The sequence below is a fragment of the Panthera uncia genome (genome assembly GCF_023721935.1).
Source record: "Panthera uncia isolate 11264 chromosome C1 unlocalized genomic scaffold, Puncia_PCG_1.0 HiC_scaffold_4, whole genome shotgun sequence".
Taxonomy (NCBI): Eukaryota; Metazoa; Chordata; class Mammalia; order Carnivora; family Felidae; genus Panthera; species Panthera uncia.
In genome coordinates, this window is record NW_026057585.1 from 27,203,238 (window position 1) to 27,223,565 (window position 20,328).

The following is a 20,328-nucleotide window of genomic DNA, read 5'->3' on the forward strand; positions in this document are numbered from 1 at the left end:
GTAGAAAGATAGAGACTTCTAAGTAGGCTCTGCGCTGTCAGCGAGGAGCCAGACAAGGGGCTCAATCTCACAACTGTGAGATCATGACCTGAACTGAAATGAAGAGTCGGTTGGTTAACCAAATGAGCCACTCAGGCACCCCTTTATCAGGCAATATTAGTGGTGAGACCAGGAGTAGGAGTGTACAAGAGAGGAGAGTGGTAGGAAGCCGTTAAGAAAGGAGGGTTGAATCACAGGGTTGAATCATTCTTTCCTGTGGACCCATCAAGGTTTACTAGGGCTTAGATGCTCCCCAGCTGAGAGCGACCCTAAATGCTACAGTGACACTCTGAACATGAGTCTTTTGGAAGCCTTGGTGAAAAGAAACCAGCTCCCAATTCTACATCTCTTCTTGCTGAATCTTCTCACTTTTCCATCCTTATATTGACCCTGCAGGACAAATTTCTACTCTGAGCTGCAGTTAAAAGCCCAAATCCTGCTTTTCTACCTCATTCCTGCTATCCCATTTCCCAGGAGCAACCCCTCCATTAATTTGGAATAGATTACCTTGAATGACACAACCCATAATCACAGTCTTACTTTTTTTTTTTTTTTTTTCACTCTAAAATAAGTTCTTGGATCAGAAGCAATGGTGTTTGGTATTCCATACTGGTGGATGAGACATTAACTAAGTAAATGTACAATATTTCTGTAAGATATATGATGGGAAAGAAAGATTATCCAGAATAAATTTCTATTCCAATGAGGACAAATTACCAAATTCCTCAGTAACAGTAATAGAAGGGGAGGGGGGGAGGCCAATGTAGTAAGTCTGCCACCAGGTGGCAGTCTCTTCTTGCTAAGTGTAGTGCATAATGGCGTGCCCAAGGAAGATGGAATTCAGGGCTCAAGGTCAGGCTGACATTCAGCAGTGGCAGTAGCCAGATCAGCTTTGTTGAAGGGAACCTCATATTAAGTCCATGAGTAATCTTCATCACTGACAACATTAATCTCTCCATCAGTCTATTGTGCAAGTAGAGAAGTGTTTAGGGAAAGAAGCTGAGAGTCACAGAGTGAATAATCTTGTCCATCTGATTATTCAGATCATCCTTGATGGGCATTCACTAGGGACACAAATTTCTCACATTCTGAGATCATTCCAAGATACTCCTTCATATACATCTTTCCTAAACCCCCAGCTACTAATCCCCTGATGTTTTGTTCTTCCCTCTAAGTGTCTAAACATGTGACCAACCCTTAACCACTGCCTTTGAATTTATATAGATCTACATTTGAGTCCATCTCTCTTTCTTGACGAATCAGCCATTAGATGTACTGGTCAAAGTTATGCCCACTGGGAAGATTTTCATTCCTCACTGTTTTCAGGACACATCTAATTTGGACCGCTTCTAGCAATTTTGACTGGTAACATCATATCGTGGAAAACTAGTTGTAATCCAGGCTTGAATTTCTTCTGCCTTTGTCAATTGATCATAGAGAATTTTTCATAAGGATATACACGTGGATTGAGTGTGAAAGGAGGAAGTATACTGTGAGAGATACCTGCTCATGCAACTTGGGTCTCAGAAATTATTTAAACCTAATTTTACATATGCCATTTCCTCTTGACGATGGAATGCTTAGCTTACTAAATTTATGGCTTGGTGGTGCAGACAACTCCCAGTTAAGATGTGCAACTCACTTTATATTGGGTGTCCTGAGGTCTGGTAGGGGTGGCTAGAGGCCCTGGTAAGACACATGTACCCTAGAGCTGGGAGATAAACTCTATGTAGATTCCAAGACCATCCACTTCAGTGTAGTTTTTAGGAGTCCAGTGGTTAAAGTTTGCCAGAATAACCTCTCCAAAGTGAAAGACAAATGGCAGCATCTTTTACCCCCACAATAAAGAAATAAGCACAAAGCTCTGGAAGTCTCTTAGGGTTCTGGAAACAATATATTCCCCACTTAGGAATATTGCTCCTGCCCATATAATGCATGACATGGAATGCTGTCAGCTTTGAGGGGGCTCGGAGCAAGGAAGGGCACTCTAACATGTACAAAGTGTGGTACAGTCAGAACTGCCACTTGGGTCATATGATCCAGCAGGCACTACAGTGAAGGAGATGTCCATAGTGGCAAAAAATACAGTAAGGGGCATATGGAGAACTCCAGTGGGAGAATCGCAAGGCTGGCCCCTGAAGTTCTGGAGAAAGTTAATGCTATCAATAGCAGAAAATTATACACCTTTTGAAAAACAGATCTTGGCAAGTTACAGAGGACAACTTACATTGGCAGAAGCAGAGTGCTTGAGTATGGAGCATCAGATGACCCATGCACCCAGAACTTTCCGTTATAAGCTATGTTTTGTCAATACAACCAAGTCAAAAAGTTGGATGGGCCCAATATCAATTCTCCATAAGATGGAAATGGTGTATCCAGGATCAAGTTTGAGCAGGATTAGAGGGCATAAGTAGCTGTATAAGCAAATAGGTCAGACCCTCATGTCACTTATCACAGTTGCATTAACTCCCCTCCCATGGTTTGTACTATGACCTTGCAAAGTGTCCCATATGACCAGTCAAAATGGAGAGAAAAGCCCAAGATTGGTTTATAGATGGGTCAACTCATTAAGTGCATTAAATGGATTAGCCATTTCAAAATGGATTATGGCAATATTCAGAGGTGGTCCTAGAAGACAGTGGAGACAGTAGAGAGGGGAAATCTTTCAAAAGGACAGAACTAGGAGCAGAGTACCTGGTCATCTGCTTTGGTGGAAGGAAAAATGGCCTGAGTTAAGAAAATAAACAAATTCCTGGGTCTTTGGTAATGGCTTGACTGTCTGGTTGGAGGTCTGGAGCAAAAGGGACTGAAGACCAGAGACAAAGAGGTCTGCTTAGAGTAATGTGTATAAAAATGTGGAAGTAGGTACAAAGTGTAAAGGGTTTTGTATTACACATTAACACCAGTCAGAAAGCATCCACCAGATACTAAACAACAAAGTAGACAAAATGGCTCAGCTAACTGATATTAATCAGATCTCATCATCAGCAATCCCAGAGATGACATGATGGTCACATAATGGCAATGTGGCAGGGATGGAGGCTACATATGTGCCCAACAGCATGGACTCATATTTAGCAAGCCCAATCCAGTTGCCTCTGTCTCTGGAACTCTAACTTCTCTGCAACAGAGATCAATATTATGCTCACAATGTAGCGTTATTTTCCAAGGAAATCATCCTGGACATTGGAATTTTCCTATTCTGAAAGGCTAGTGGTTCACTCTTATGAAGATAATACCTATTCCAGATAGAAGTTTGCCTTTCCTAAGAGAGCCTCAGCCAGGAGCTTATAAAATACTTTATTCACAGGTATGGAATCCAACACAGCATAATATCTGACCAGGAGACCTGATTTAGAGCAAAAGTGCAGGAATGGACCTATGACTATGGGTCCAATTGGTATATCACATACCAGATGCAGCCAGGCTCAAAAAATGCCAAAATGGCAACTGAAGTACCAACTTTGTCTGTCTGCCTGCTTGTCTATATTTATTCGTCAGAGTAACATACCAAAAATTGAAATATTATTTCTCTATGGCAATTTTTATTTTCTTATTTTTACTTACCCGTATTTTCTATAGTTTCTAAATGTGTTAGTGTTAAGTTGAAGGGGAAAAGGTAAAGACAACTCTTTCATTGCTTCAGAAAATAGCCCTCTAACTTCTGAGCTCCAGAATCTTTGCCTTTTCTCTCTTGAACTTTCTAAAGCCTGTGTGGCTCTTTTATCACCATAAAAATCTGGTGCTTTCAAAAACATTTCTTACCACAGAAATCTGTATCACGGAAGCATTTGTCTCCCATTGTCTTGGACTCTCTGAATCTGTCATTGTTCTTCTATCAGGGTTCTGAGTGCTTCTTGTAGAATCTGGCAAAGAAGTTTACCTGGTACTTTCTGAGTTCTAGAAGCCTGCTAGTATTTATCTCAAGTCCCAGAAACTCCTATTCCACAGTGAATCTGTTATTTGTTGCTGTATAACAAATTACCCCCAAATTAGCAGTTAAAGCAGTATTTATTATCTCACACAGTTCCCAAAGGTCAGATCCAGGAACAGGTTAGCAGGGTAGATCTGGTTAGGATCTCTTATGATGTTGCAGTCAATGTCATCTGGAGCTGCCATCATGTCAAGCCTTGAATGATGCCAAGGAGCTGCTCCAAGATGACTCACTCACATGGTTTTTGGTTCAGTTCTTCATTGTGTGTATCTTTCCTCACCACACGGCAGCTGTTTTCCCCCAGAATGAGCAATCCAAGAGACAGTAACCTAGATAGAAGCTGCAATTGCAATATCTTTTATAGCCTAGTCTTGGAATTAACACATCAATTATGTCATATTCAGTTTGTTAGAAGCAATTCACTGTGTCTAGCCCATACTTAAAGGAAGGGAAGACTCTTATAGAGAGTAGCAAAGAATTTATGGATATATTTTAAAACCACAGAATCCAACTTAGGAAAGACTTCCAGATGTAGCAGAATCCACCCATCCCATTAGTTTCCTCTGAAGCTTAAGACTGTCTCCAGGGAATAGTGGCAAATTGCTGAGTTCAAACCTAGTTAGGTATTCAGAAACCTGTACACCATAGACACTTATTATCTTCCTGAGCTGTGGAAGCCATCACTTATTCCTTCTCTTCAGTACATGTGGATAATCCTGGGGTGTCATCAGGTCCTTGAATTTTAAAAAAGCACCCTTTAATTACCAACCATGTTGTTATTTTCCTCAAGCTCCAGAACTGTGTTGAGATTTGAGGTCACAAAATACAAAGAAAAGCCACAGAATATAAAAAGGATAGGCTTTTCACTCAGGAAGAACCACTAATTTATTCTTTGTTCAAATAAATAAATGAAAAACAAATAAAAATCAGTTTACAGGAGTATTCAGCAATAGTGTATGAAATGGGATATTTGTAATCCGTAGGCCTGAAAAGTATGGAAGGAAAGATTTGGGTTCAGTGATCAGTAAAAGTTTGATGAAGAGCTGATTACTATTAAACTAAATCTGTTTCCAGGCATCACTGGAAACAGGAACTAGATTATTCTTCTGCCAGAAACAGCAACAACAACAACAACCAGACAAAATGCTTTTGAAACTTAAAAAATTACCTTAAGAAACTAGAAAAAGAAGAGCAAATTAAGTTCAGAATACACAAAAGGGAAATAATAAGATAAAACAGAAATAAAATAGAAAACAATACGGACTTCAAGCTGTATTACAAAGCTGTAATCATCAAGACAGCGTGGTACTGGCATAAGAACAGACACTCAGATCAATGGAACAGAACAGAGAACCCAGAAATGGACCCACAAACATATGGCCAACTAATCTTTAACAAAGCAGGAAAGAATATCTAATGGAATAAAGACAGTCTCTTCAGCAAGTGGTGCTGGGAAACTGCACAGCAACATGCAGAAAAATGAACCTGGACCACTTTCTTACACCATACACAAAAATAAACTCAAAATGGATGAAAGACCTAAATGTAAGACAGGAAGCCATCAAAATCCTCAAGGAGAAAGCAGGCAAAAACCTGTTTGGCCTTGGTGCAGCAACTTCTTACTCAACACGTCTCTGGAGGCAAGGGAAACAAAAGCAAAAATGAACTATTGGGGCCTCATCAAAATAAAAAGCTTCTGCACAGAGAAGGAAACAATCAACAAAACTAAAAGGCAAGCGACAGAATGGGAGAAGATATTTGCAAACAAACAAACAAAAAAACCCATAAAGATCAGATAAAGGGTTAGTATCCAAAATCTGTAAAGAACTTATCAAACTCAACACCCAAAAAACAAAGAATCCAGTGAAGAAATGGACAGAGGACATGAATAGACACTTTTCCAAAGAAGACATCCAGATGGTCAACAGGCACATGAAAAAATGCTCAACATCTCTCATCATCAGGGAAATACAAATCAAAACCACAATGAGATACCACCTCACACCTGTCAGAATGGCTAACATGAACAACTCAGGCAACAAAAGATGTTGGTGAGGATGTGGAGAAAGAGGATCTCTTTTGCACTGCTGGTGGGAATGCAAACTGGTGCAGCCACTCTGGAAAACAGTATGAAGGGTCCTCAAAAATTAAAAATAGAACTACCCTATGACCCAGCAATTGCACTACTAGGTATTTATCCAAGGGATACAGGTATGATGTTTCAAAGGGGCATATGCACCCCAATGTTTATAGCAGCATTATCAACAATAGCCAAAGTATGGAAAGAGCCCAAATGTCCATCGATGGATGAATGGATAAAGAAGATGTGGGGTGTGTGTGTGTGTGTGTGTGTGTGTGTGTGTGCATGTATGTATATGTGTGTGTATACAATGGAGTATTACTTGGCAATCAAAAAGAATGAAATCTTGCCATTCGCAACTATGTGGATGGAACTTGAGGCATTATGCTAAGTGACATTAGTCAAAGAAAGACAAATGTCATATGACTTCACTCACATGAAAACTTTTAGACATAAAACAGATGAAGATAAGGTAAGGGAAGCAAAAATAATATAAAAACAGAGAGGGGGACAAAAACATAAGAGACTCTTAAATATGGAGAACAAACAGAGGGTTGCTGGAGGAGTTGTGGGAGGGGGATGGGCTAAATAGGTAAGAGGCATTAAGGAATCTACTCCTGAAATCATTGTTGCACTATATGCTAACTAACTTAGTTGTAAATTAAAAAAATAAATTACACAAAAATAAAAATAAAATAGAAAACAATAGAGAAAAATCAATGAAACCAAAAGTTGGTTCTTTAAGATAATCAATAACATTAATAAACTAATAAATCTCTAGCCAGCTTGGTTAAGAAAAAGAAAGAGAGTATGCAAATTAACAATATCAAGAATGAAATTAGTGACAGCACTAAAGATTCTAGAGCTATTAAAAAGATAATAAGGGAATATTATGAATAACTTTGTACTATAAATCCAACAGCTTAGATAAAATGGACAAATTCCTTGAAGGACAGGGCGCCTGGGTGGCTCAGTCAGTTAAGAGTCAGACTTCAGCTCAGGTCATGTTCTCACAATCCGTGGGTTCGACCCCGCGTGGGGCTCCGAGCTGTCGTAACAGCTCAGAGCCTGGAGCCTGCGTCGGATTCTGTATCTCCCTCTCTCTCTACCCCCTCCCCCACTCAAGCTCTGCCTCTCTCTCTCTCTCAAAAAATAAACTTCAAAAAAAAATTCCTTGAAGGACACAAACTACTAAAATTTACTCAAGAAGAAAAAATTAACAGAGCCCTACATCTTTTAAAGAATTAAATTTGTGGTTAAAAACCTTCATACAAAGAAAACTCCACACCCAGATTGCTTCACTGTCAAATTGTAACTAACATAGAGGGAAGAAATAATACCAATTCTGCATAAACTCTCTCAGAAAATTGAAAAGCAGAGAGTTTTTCTCAACTCGTTCTATAAGGCTAGTAGTATCCTGATACACAAACCAGACAAAGACTTTGTAAGAAAAGAAAACTTTAGACCAGTGTCCTTTGTGAACATAGTGCAAAAATTCTAAAAATATTTTTACCAAGTCAAATCCAACAATATATAAATGGAATATTACATTATAGCCAAATAGGATTCATCCCAGGAATGCAAGGGTAGTTTAACATTTGAAAAACCAATCAAGGCAATTTATCATATTAATGAACAGAAAAAGAAAAGCTATAAGATCATCTCAATATATGGAGAAAAAACATTGAACAAAATCGAGCATCCATTGCCAATAAAAACTCTTACAAACTAAAATTAGAAGAGAACTTCCTCAACTTGATAATGACATATATCAAAAACCTATGGCTAACATCATACTTAATGGTGAAAGATAGAATGCTTTCCACCTAAGATTAGAGACAAGTCAATGATATTCATTCTCACCACTTCTATTCAACATTGTACTAGAGGTTCTAGCCAGAGTAGTAAATTAAAGAAGAGAAATAAAACACATCCAGATCAGAAAGAGCACAATTATCTTTATTCACAGATGAAATAGTTATCTATGTACAAAATCTGAAAGAATCTCCAAAAATATACTAGAGCAAATAAATGAGCTCGGTAAGGTCTCAGCACACAATATTAACCTACAAAAATCTATTGTATTCCTGTATATTTCCAATAAACAATTGGAATTGAAATTTTAACATACTATTTACAATAGTATCAAAAATATGAAATACTTAGAGACAAATCTGACATAAGATGTGAAAGGCTTGTATATTGAAAACTATAAAATGTTATTGAAAGAAACACTAAATATATTGAAAGCCATACCTTGTACATGAGTCAAAAGACTCAATATTGTTCAGATGTCACTTCTCCCCCAATTTGTTCTCTAGATTCAATGCAATTCTAATGAAAATCTCAGTCAACTTTTTCATAGAAATTGATAAGCTAACTCTAAAATTCATGTGGAAATGCAAACATATTTTAATAGCCAAACAATTTTGAAAAAAAATAAAAAAGAACAAAGTAGGAGAGTAAATATTACCCGAATTCAAGACTTCTTATAAAGTTACACTATTCAAGACTATGTGATATTGGTGTAAAGATAGACAAATTAATACAATAGATACTTTGGGAAAAACACCATATATTATGGACAACTGATTTTCAACAAACGTACAAAGTAAATTCAGTGAAAAACGAGAGTCTTTTCAACAAATGGTGTTGGAATAACTGTATATCCAGATACAAACCAATGAACTTAAATCTATACCTCATACCTCCCTCTCTCTCTGCCCTCCCCTGCTCGTACTCTGTCTCTATCTCTCTCCAAAATAAATAAACATTTAAAAAAAGGCAGGGGGAGCCTGGGTGGCTCAGTTGGTTACACGTCCAATTTTAGCTTAAGTCATGATCTCACGGTTTGTGGGTTCAAGCCTCACATAGGGCTCTGTGCTGACTGCTCAGAGCCTGGAGCCTGCTTTGGATTCTGTGTCTCCCTCTCTTTCTGCCCCTCCCTGCTCACACTCTGTCTCTTTCTCTCTCTCCAAAATAAATAAACATTAAAAACAATCTATACCTCATGCTATATGCAGAAATGAACTCAAAATGGACCATAACCTAGATGTAAAATCTAAAAAAATTATGCTTCTGAAAAAACAGTGTAAAATGTTTGTGATCTTAAGTTAGGTAGACATTTCTAAGATATAATACCAAAAGAACAATCCATAAAATAAAAGTGATAAATTAGACTTCATCAAAATTAAACATTTTTATCTTCAAAAGATATTGTTTAGGAAATAAAAATGCAAGCCACTGACTAGGAGAAACTCAATAAGGAGACAAATAATCCAATAAAAAATGAGCAAAAGATTTGAATATCTTCACCAAAGAAAATATATGGATGGCAAAAAAGCACATAAAAAGATGCCCAATATTATTAGTCATTAGGGAAATGCAAATTAAAACCATACCTACCACTATGCAGCCATTATAATGAAAAAAGTAGATATGAAGTATCAGGGTGCCTGGGTGGCTCAGTTGGTTGGGCGTCTGACTTCGTATCAGGTCATGATCTTATGGTCCATGGGTTCAAGCCCCACATCAGGCTCTGTGCTGACAGCTCAGAGCCTGGAGCCTGTTTTGGATTCTGTGTCTCCCTGTCTCTCTGCTCCTCCCCTGCTTGTGCCCTGTTTCTCTCTCTCTCTCAAAAATAAATACTAAAAACTTTTTTTTTAAACCTATATATTTCTTTTAAAAAAGATAATATGAAGTATTGACAATGATGTGGAAAAACTGAAACTTCATACTCTGTTTATGGGAATATAAGACAATATCAACTGGTTTGGAAGTCTTTTAAGAAGTTAAATATACACTTATCACATGATCAAGCCAAACTCCTAGGTATTTACCCAAGAGGAAAGTCAACATAAGTGTATACAAATACTTGTACCTGAGTGTTCATAATAGATTTATTTGTAATAGTCAAAAAGTTGGAACAACCCAAATGTTAATGGATAAATGTACAAACAAATTGTGATATAGCCATACAATGGTGTACTACTCAGAATAGAACACAATGAACTATTGATACATACAACAACGTGAATGAATCTCAAAATAATTATGGTAAGTAAAAGAATTCTGACTAAAATAAAATAAAATTTAAAAAAGTGTACATACATACTGTGTTATTAAAACTCTAGACAATGCAAACTAATCTATGGTGATAGAAAATAGATTAGTGGTTACCTGGTTAGGGAGTAGCTAGGGAGAGGATCCATAGGGACATGAAAACTTGTATAGGTGATGAACACATTGCCTATTTTGACTGTGGTGATTGCTTCACAGGTGTCTACATACATTAAAACTTATCAAATTGTACATTTCAAACATATACAGTTTACTGTATACCACTTACACCTCAATAAAGGTATTTAAAATTTGTAAAAGTGATAGTTTAGCAAGGACTTGAAGGAAGTAAGGAAGTTAGTGTTATGGATAGTTAATGTGAGGTTTTAAAAAATTTTTAACCAGGGGCGCCTGGATGGCTCAGTCTGTTGAACATCAGACTCTTGATTTCAGCTCTGGTCATGATCCCTCCCCCCACCCATTTGGGCTCTGCTCTGAGCATGAAGCCTGCATGAGATTCTCTCTCTCTCCCTCTGCCCCTCTCCCCACTCATGCATGCTCTCTCTAAAATTAAAAAAAAATTTTTTTAATCACAATGAGACACAAACGAAAGGATACTAATAGAGTTGTAAAAGAGGTTAGTTTTGTTTTATTGTAGATGAGGAGTGTGCGTGTGTGTCTGTGTATGTGTGCATGTGTGATATTTTGTAATTCAACCAGTCAAAGCCTTGATACACCACACTACCCTTGCCTGTCCACCTGAAGGTGAGCTTGCTCAATGATCTATATGGGACTGGGCCCCAGAGTGAGTTCTTCTAGCTAGCCAATGAGCATCAACAACAGGAGGGATGTCCTTTCCCTCCACCAAACCCCTGCCAAACTAAGCAAACAAATGTTCCAAAACAGGAAGATGTTCGGATGATTTCTATTACTTTCAAAAGTTATGAATCCATGGTGATCGCCAGTCTTGGCCTCTTACTTGAGACCCTGAGGGACTGACAGGTTTCTCCTCAGTCTTTGGTAGAAACACAAAAAACAAGCATTGCTTTTTATACTAAGAAGCTTAAAGCAGGGTTTTTATGGATGCTTCATAAATTTTCTTTTATTGCAAAGATGAGTCCTATCTTCTTGGAAGGACCACAGATCTTGGTGTACCTTAAGAATAATAGACAACAGTTACAGCCTGTTCATCTTACCTCCTTTCCATGAAGAGAGAGAGAGAGGGACAGAGAGACACAGAGAGAGATGAAGAGAGAGAAAGAGACAGAAAGAAAGACACACACACACACACACACACACACACACACACACACACACAGAATCATTATATAACAGTGTTAGGGGCATCAGGATCCCCTCTATCTCCCCCATGGATTTTCTCAGGATTGCACATAGACAAAGGTCTGGAAGGAGACACAAGAAACCATCCATGGTTACCCACGGGCAGTTAGAATAGAGAAGATGAGGGTAGGAAGACTTTCTGTGTCTTTTGGATATTTCATGAGTGCTTATACTCTTGGAATTAAAGCTCTCTTAAAAAAATTATTCCTGCTGTGAATTAGTCCCGTATGCCTGTTAGGTGTGTATGTTGAAATAGACCCAAAAATATAATCTGAGGAAAATCTTTGCCCTGCATTTTCTAGTTCTACCTCCATGCAAAAGTTTGGTGGCTTTATATTTTGGCATACTGGTTAGATGTTTTCCTTTCATAAAGGGTATTAATTCTATGTTGATTATGTTTAATTACACCATAGAACTTCTATATTTTAGATTATTTTTAAGTGTTTATTTATTTAATTTGAGAGAGAGATAGAGAGGGAGAGAGAGAGAGAGAAAGTGCCAGCAGAAAGAGAGGGAGAGAGAGAATCCCAAACAGGTGCCGTGGTGTCAGTGCAGAGCCCAACATGGGGCTCGAACTCGTGAACCATGAGATCATGACCTGAGCCAAAATCAAGAGTCGGACACTTAACTGACTGATCTACAACTGACTGAGCCACCCAAGCGCCCCTAGTTTCTTCTCAGAAAATATAACCTTGAGTTATCTGGTGTTGAATTATTAGCAAAAGTTTTGCTATAAAAATCACATCCAGGGAGAATGGCCCAATGGGAATGGGCTCCTTCTCCAGACATTTTAAATTCTGTCAGGTTTGGAGATAGATCCTTGGAGAGATTTCTGGGGCCACATTGTCTCAACATCCATCTCCCTCAGGACATGCCCTTTTCTGTCCTATATTTTGTCATTGTGCCTTGAGTGTACACTGAGAGGTGTTTTAAGAAACAACCACATTACATCTATCATTGTATATATGGTAGGATTGTTATTGAGAACATTATCTAGATATCACAATAATATAGGAAAAGCTGTGTTTCTTCCTGAGCATCTGGTCCTCTTTTATCTTTTGCTATTCACACTATAAATCTTGCAGTAGCTTTGCTTTCCCTTCACTACTATGCAACTCTAAGCCAAATTTGTGTGCTTCCCAGTGCCTATACAGAAGTACAGGGATGAATTTCAGTGCCTGGATGTTATACATTATACTATATTATACATTATATTACATTAATTAAATTTTTTTCATGTTTATTTATTTTTGAGAGAGAGAGAGAGAGAAAGAGCAGGAATGGGGAAGAGAAGAGAGGGAGACACAGAATCTGAGGCAGGTTCCAGGCTCTGGGCTGTCAGCACAGAGCCTGATGTGGGACTTGAACTCACAAACTGCGAGATCATGACCTGAGCCAAAATTGGACACTTAAACACCCAGACACCCCTACTTTTCTGCTTTTTAAAAATGTCTTTCTTATTTTTGAGAGAGAGAGAGCAAGTGGGGGAGGGACACAGAGAGAGAGGGACAGAAGATCCAAAGTGGGCTCTGTGCTGACAGCAGAGAGCTGAATGTAGGGCTCAAACTCATGGACCATGAGATCAGGACCTGAGCCGAAGTAGGATGCTCAATCAATTAAGTCACCCAGGCACCCCAGTATTTTTCTACTTTGTAACTTTCTCTTTGCCCCTTTTCCTCATTTATGTTAATACATTTTTATTGTTATGTATCATATATTTCTATAAATGATTCCAAAGCTCCACCCCTTCCTTTTTTTGAATAAAGAGTAATAAGGGATCCACTTTCACTTTGGAGTACAAATTTGCTAAACCTCTCATGATTCAAACTAGGATTCCAAAGTCTTCAACAAGGCTTCTGACTATACCATATTAATACCATTGTCCTCAACATTAACATTAAACCCTGTTGTCACAACTCTAGAGTGACCATGAGAATCACAGACCCCTATGAAGTCAACATCGTCTAGATCAAGTTATTATGTTTTGGTTAGTGACAAAAAAAAAGTCGTAAGCTTAAGCTTATGGACTTATGCTCCAGACTAAGTTAATTTATTTATTTTTCAAAATACTTATTACTAGTTTTCTATGTACCAGGCATGCAGTTAGGTTCTATAGATACAATAGTAAACAAAAACCAGACAGGGCCTATGTCCTCAAAGAGTTTATAATCTAAAAGTGAAAAAAAACCACTAGTCTTATAATCCCACAAATGTACTTACTTGTCATGAACAGGCTTTGGGAGCATGTGATGTGGGATCAGAACCTGTCTTGGGAGTCAGGGAAGACTTGTTTGAATTGATATCTTGCAGGACAACTAGGAGTTTGGGGAGAGGATAAGAAAAGGCAAGAAGCATTTGGGGAAGTGAGAACAGCATTTGCAAAAGCCAGGTGGCAGGATGGAGCACAGTGCAATGGAGGAACTGCAAGAAAAGCCCTGTGGGTAAATGCAGACATTTGAGGGACAGTGGTGCTAGCTGAGGCTACAGGAGTATGCAAGTGGAACCGACCAAACCACTGAACTGTTTTAAATAATGACTAACTGTGTGAGCTATGATAAATGATCCAACTTTTTAAAGCCTGTTTTCCTGGCTGTAGAACACTGATCTTTTTCTTTTTTTTTTTTAATATTTATTTATTTTGAGTGGAGGGGAGTGAGGGAGGGAGGGACAGAGAGAGAGGGGAAGAGAGAGAGAATCCCAAGCAGACTCCACGATGTCAGCACAGAGCCATGAACTGTGAGATCATGATCTGAGCTGAGATCAAGAGTTGGTCGCTTAACTGACTGAGCGACCCAGGGGCCACAAGAACACTGATCTTTAATCGCATGGTGATGCTGAGCTACCTACCAAGCTACTATTAAAGTTACAAGGGGATTTAAGCTAAACTTTCTCTAGGGACCAGCATAGTGGAAATTTCCATTTACCTAAGGGAAAAACCATTTACTTTTGGTGGGGGGGGGGGGGAGGCCCTTGGGGAATTTTTTTGTTTTTTGTCTTTTAATCAAATTATGCACAGTGAAAGAACAGTCTCACATGTAAATAGTCTTGTGATGATAGCCAAAAGGGAAACAGTGTCTGCCCCACCATCTTGGTACCAATACTTTTACTTAACGGTTTTGTTAATGTCCACAGAAAACTTACAATATGCAAGACACTTTCAGCTATGTTATTTTGTTTAATTCACATAAGAGGCCTATGACTTAAGTATCATTTTTAATCTTTTAGAGATAAGAAAACTAGTAACCAGAGAAATTAGATAACTTACTCAAAAATACATAACTGAAAAATTATAGAACTGGAATTCAAACTCAGGTAGTCTGATCCAAATCCACAAAGATATCACTCACCACGGGCACCTCAACAAGACTGGATGTGGTCCAAAGTTGCCTGTCAGACCTTACAGTGACAATGAGGAAGGAAAGGAAAAATTGTATCCACCAGTACTCATTCCATGAGCCTGATGTAAAATAAATCTTATCTTTTCAGAAAATGACCTCAACTTCTGCTATCAAACCCCATGAGGTAAGACATGACCATACTATGTCTCTTCCTACACACACCCACCTATGATAAAGCTTAATATATATATATTAGGTACAGTAAAATATTAATGATAATAATAAAAAAGAACAATTATAATATACTGTAATGAAAGTTATGTGAGTATGGGGTTTCTCTCTCTCTCAAAACGTCTTATCATACTGTACTCACCCTACTTCTTGTAATGTTGTGAGATGACTAAATGTCTGTGTGATGAGATGAAGTGAGGTGAATGACATGGGCATTGTGACGTAGTGTTAGGCTGCTACTGACCTTCCGAGAGTATGTCAGAAAGAGGATCATCTGCTTCTGGCTCGCGGTTGACCATGGGTAACTGAAACTGTGGGAAGCGAAACCACAAATGAGGGAGGACTGGTCCCCCAGCTTAGAAGAAGGAAATGAAATAGATAAACCCTTCTGCCAATAAAGATAAAAGATTCTGTTTCCCCAGTTGACTTTGACAGGGAGTGAGTTCTGTAAGACCTGTACTTTATAAAAAGAAGGGAAATATCACCCAATGTTCATATCTGTAGAACTTGGCTTGCATTCTGTAATGAAGGAGAATATAACATCTGTCAATACTTCTGTTTTAATAAGAAAACTACCTTTACAAGAAAATCAGACCCGCAATGGGATGGAATAGGATGTCCTAGACATGAGTTCTAACTTGGTGCAGGATTATTAAGAAGCAAGCTCTCCAATCCTGCTGAGTCAATGGACAGGATCTATTTTCAGTTCTCAACTTGTCCTGAGATGCTGTAAGTCCCTTGCCAAGACCTGAATCAGTGCAACATCTGTGAGAACCAATTAAGAACGCCACATCACCTAGGAAGAGAGCAACAGAGTGCTGTGAATTCTTATTTGAATAAAAGTATCCAAAAGTGAAGAAAATTAGCCAGCTCTCTAGTCATGCAGTCAAATTTTTTGTTAACAAAAGGAAGAAAAAGGAGGACCTGCTCTGGTTGCTCCAATTCCATATTCCCTCAGCAACTAGATTTCTTCTTTCCTACTTCTCCTGACAGCATCAAGTTGGACACCATTTGTGAACGACATAGGCATTTGTCCTGAGAATCAGGGTTTCCTTGTAGACATCTTTGCCTGGGTGCTTGATTATGTCATCTCTTGCAGAGGCTGCACTCTTACCTCCTGATCACCTGTTTGCTCACTGGGTTCCTAACCATCTGCCTAGTTTTTGACATTCCTGGTCATTTAAGGCATTCTTTTGGGATTTCTGGTCAATTTGGCGTCTTTGCCTGATTTCTGGCACATTCTGAATTCTGCCTCTATTTGGTTCTTGCGTACTGATTTTTCCTGTTGTTTGGTTTTTGCATGCTTCTCTACTTCTGTTTTTCCATGCCTGTCCCCACTGCCTAGCAGATATCCACTTTCAACTTCCCTTACCTGCTTAATTTTTTTTAACCTGTTTTTACAAAGCACCACCATTGTTCACAATTCCAGAACTGACATTTTTAGAGTTTTAGGTGTAGCGATCAAGAGGAAATACCCTTTTGGAAAGAGGAAATCCAAGATTGGAGTATAGGGTTGCTAGCTTTCTTTAGATTTCAATCTTAGGAAAACAATAACAGGGAACACAAAGTTAAAAAGATCTGAATTCAGAGCCGCCTGGGTGGCTCAGTTGGTTGAGCGTCCGACTTCAGCTCAGGTCATGATCTCACAGCTCGTGAGTTCGAGCTCCATGTCAGGCTCTGTGCTGACAGCTCAGAACCTGGAGCCTGCTTTGGATTCTGTGTCTCCCTCTCTCTCTGCCCCTAACCCACTCGCATTCTGTCTCTGTCTCTCTCAAAAATAAATAAACATTAAAAAAAATTTTTTTAAAGATCTGAATTCAAAAGAAAGATACTTATCATTGGTAAAACAGACAATAAAATAAAAATCATCTAAGAAGAATGTAAAATAATAAATATGATAGATCACTGATTCTTAATAATATTCTATTTTTCATATCAAGAAAATCTTGTTCCTTTAAACTAACTGCTTTTAGTTTATTACCAAATTTTTAATATGTGAATTTAGATATGTTTTAATGGGTAAATATCTTAACATTTACAAACACTTATAATAGAGAATGTATTTTTAGTGTGCCATATTTGAAATGTGTTTAATTTCAAATCTAACTGAACTGTGCTATTTTCATAGGGATATATAGCCTCCTTTGGAAAAGCTTAATTTTAAGTTGTAGGAATTTTTATTATTATTATTTTAATTTTAAGTTGTAGGAATTTTAATTCTTTTAAAAAATTTTTAATGCTTATTTATTGTGAGAGAGAGAGAGAGAGCAGGGGAGGGGCAGAGAGGGAGGGAGAGAGAAAGAATCCCAAGCAGTCTCCGTGCTGCCACCACAGAGCCCAATGTGGGGCTCGAACTCATGAACCACGAGATCGTGACCTGAGCTGAAATCAAGAGTCGGATGCTTAACTGAGCCACCCAAGGGCTCCTAAAAGAGTTAATTCCTAAGTTACACATATAGCAAGCTATTCTATACCATCACTATATTTTTCTTTTTTTTTTAAAGTTTATTTATTTTGAGAGGGTGCAAGTGGGGAAGGGGCGAGGGAGGGAGGGAGGGAGAGAGGAAGAGGGAAGTGAGAGAGAGAGAGAGAGAGGGAAAGAGAGAAGGAGAGAGAGAGAATCCCAAGCAGGCTCCACACTGCCAGCACAGAGCCCAATGCGGGGCTTAAACCCACAAACCGCAAGATAACGACCCGAGCCGAAGTCAGATGTTTAACCAACTGAGCCACCCAGGCAGCCCTCAATATATATTTCTTGTAATTAAATGGGCAACTCACTCTTGTCCCTTCAAAAATAATAAATTATGTGACTCTAGAATTTTAGAGTTGGAATTTTCCTTGGAATCAGAAAAAACAAATTCCATCATTTCTATATTTTCCAGAAAAGTATAACCTTTGTTTTATTTTAAAGTGAACAGAGCAAAGCAGCAGAAATATGTAGGGAGTCAGACATCCTGTGGTAGAATTCTGACTGCACCTTCATAGCATGACCTTGGGCAAATTACCCAACCTTTCCTTACCTGAGAAAGATTTTTAACCAATTCCAGCTCCACAGTCTATGACCCAGGGCCAAGTCATCCTTGCACTGGTTTCACCTTGATAATATCCTAGACTTTAACTCTCTTTGTGTGTTCCTACCCTTATAATTAAATCTTTGCCTTGTTCTCTATTCCACAATTTATCTTCGAGTTGCCTGCCCAGCACAGCTGTCACCTCTAGATTTGAAGCCCTGCCCTTTACACAGGTCGTGATTATAGAACCTGACAATCTTTGGACAGACCTTCCAGTTACCACCTCCAGTCTGCTGGTCTGAATCCCAGAAAACTATCTCCCTCTGAGCTATTTGATTTTGTGTCAACTTGACTGTGTGTTCAACTGCTGCCTTTGGCCACCCACTGACAACTGCTTTGATGAACTATGGCCTGATACCTTGAAATATTTTGAGCACTTGTTAACATGTCAGTAACCCCAAGTTCCAATCCTATCCCAGTGGATATGTTCAAGTCTGGTTCTCTTCCCTTCTCTGGTATTAGTGGGCAAAACTCAGCCTACTTCCAAGGTGCCAGATATGTGATTCTATATGGTGTGAACCTATAGTATCAAGAAATTGTTAAGCTGTGTTCATTATAATCTGTTTAACAAGACAGAGACATAGGTGACATAGTTTAAAAAGATCTCTATTGATGTAACAATGGTCAAAATTATTACAGGAGTTGGTACTTAAAGGAACTAGTTTTGTTTACTAAAAAAATTGTGTAGGAAAGCTCATTCCCCTAAAACTCAAAAGTGGATTTTTACCTAAACTTTTTTGGGAGGGTTTGTTGAAGATGTTGGCTCTCCATGAATTTGTTGAATAAGAAATTTCACAGGAATGGTTGTAAATTTATCTATTTACCCAGTTATGCTTTTGAAGTAAAAAGCTCCTTTTATTGAATTTTTCACTTAAAAAAAAAAGTGATTGCTCATGGTTTTCCAGCATGGCATTTTTAGACATGGATGTGTGTGTATTAGCTAAGAACTTTATAACATATAGCCTCATTTAATCATTACATGGGTTTATTAACCTACTATTAAAGATGAAACTGAGGCATGGAAATTTTAAGTAACTTGCTCGAGAAGGCCACACAGAAAGTAGTGGAACCAGACAAACAGAATCTGTCTCCATTTTTAACCTGTTTTTAGCTCCTAATCACTACATGGAAATAAGAAACACTGGGGAAAAAAAGGAAAAAAAAAAACTTGGGAAAAGATAAGGAATATACTCCATAAGAAGTCTGAACCCTCATTAACATTTTCTGAATTTGTTGGTTCTGACTGGATTTTACTGGGGGTAATCAGTGAGGAAACATCTGGTCTCCTAAGATCTCTGCTGTCGTCTGAGAGAATTGGATGTTTCCTGGATTTGGATGGTTATTCCTGTGCTCAAGAGAACTGGGAAATATTTTGGACTGTTCTTCAGAAGGAAGACAACACCACAATCACCCTAATAAACAGTGCTCTGTAGTGTGATACCAGGCCACCTCTTGCTGCATTAAGTATGCAATTTTCCCCTTCTGTAGAGAGCATGACATATCTTTATACATAAAATAGGGAAACCAGATTGTGGAATGCATTTAAATGTTATAACTTTGACAATTATTCTATAGGAGATTCCATAGGACACCCCGAGACCATTGCAGAGGCTGAAAAACTCTCAGTTTCAGGATAAGTTGATATCCTGCTGAAGACCATAATCCACCGTTATAAAGCAAACTCTTCAATAACTTCAATAACTAACAAGTTTTTTTTTTTCCCAGCAGTTGCTCAGAGAATAGTTGTTTTCATGATTAATCTGAAGGTGTCCTGAGAAATGCCATCACTGCAGCCATGTGACAAGTTTTATATGATAATTTCTGATATGCTTGCTATGGTCATTGTGAATTCTTGATGTAAGTCTTTTACTGCCATGTTTTCACTGGGGGAATTTCAATTTTCAGAATTAGAGTGTTATGCCTCAAGTCAGACAAAATCTTAGCACCAAATTATTATAGGCTGTTCCTTTTCTTGAGGAACGATGCAAAAAAACTATAACATTTCTTCAGGGAATGTACCAATAAGAATAAGAAATAGAATAAGACTGTCATTCAACTGTGATTCAGTTTCAGATTTTGAATGTTATTTTTAAGTTAAAAACATCTTTAAAACCTATTCTATTTTTTAATTTTTTTGTCCTCCTAGACAGCCTCATTTATTCATTCATTCTTTCAGCAAAACCTTCTATACACCAGGTGCTGTGCTAGGTATTAAGGACATAATATGAATTAGAA

General features: G+C 38.2%; 1 long non-coding RNA gene and 1 other non-coding gene across 2 annotated transcripts; both read right to left on the bottom strand.

Moving 5' to 3' along the window:
- Nucleotides 1-4,031: 4,031 nt before the first annotated feature.
- LOC125913375 (uncharacterized) lies at nt 4,032-15,721 on the bottom strand. The gene is made up of 3 exons (XR_007454993.1): nt 15,165-15,721; nt 14,801-14,849; nt 4,032-4,313 (listed from the first exon to the last, which is right to left on the bottom strand). It is a non-coding gene; the product is annotated as an uncharacterized LOC125913375 (long non-coding RNA).
- Nucleotides 15,722-19,820: 4,099 nt separating this feature from the next.
- On the bottom strand, nt 19,821-19,886 carry LOC125913820 (small nucleolar RNA SNORD58). Its single transcript, XR_007455112.1, has one exon. It is a non-coding gene; the product is annotated as a small nucleolar RNA SNORD58 (small nucleolar RNA).
- Nucleotides 19,887-20,328: the final 442 nt, after the last annotated feature.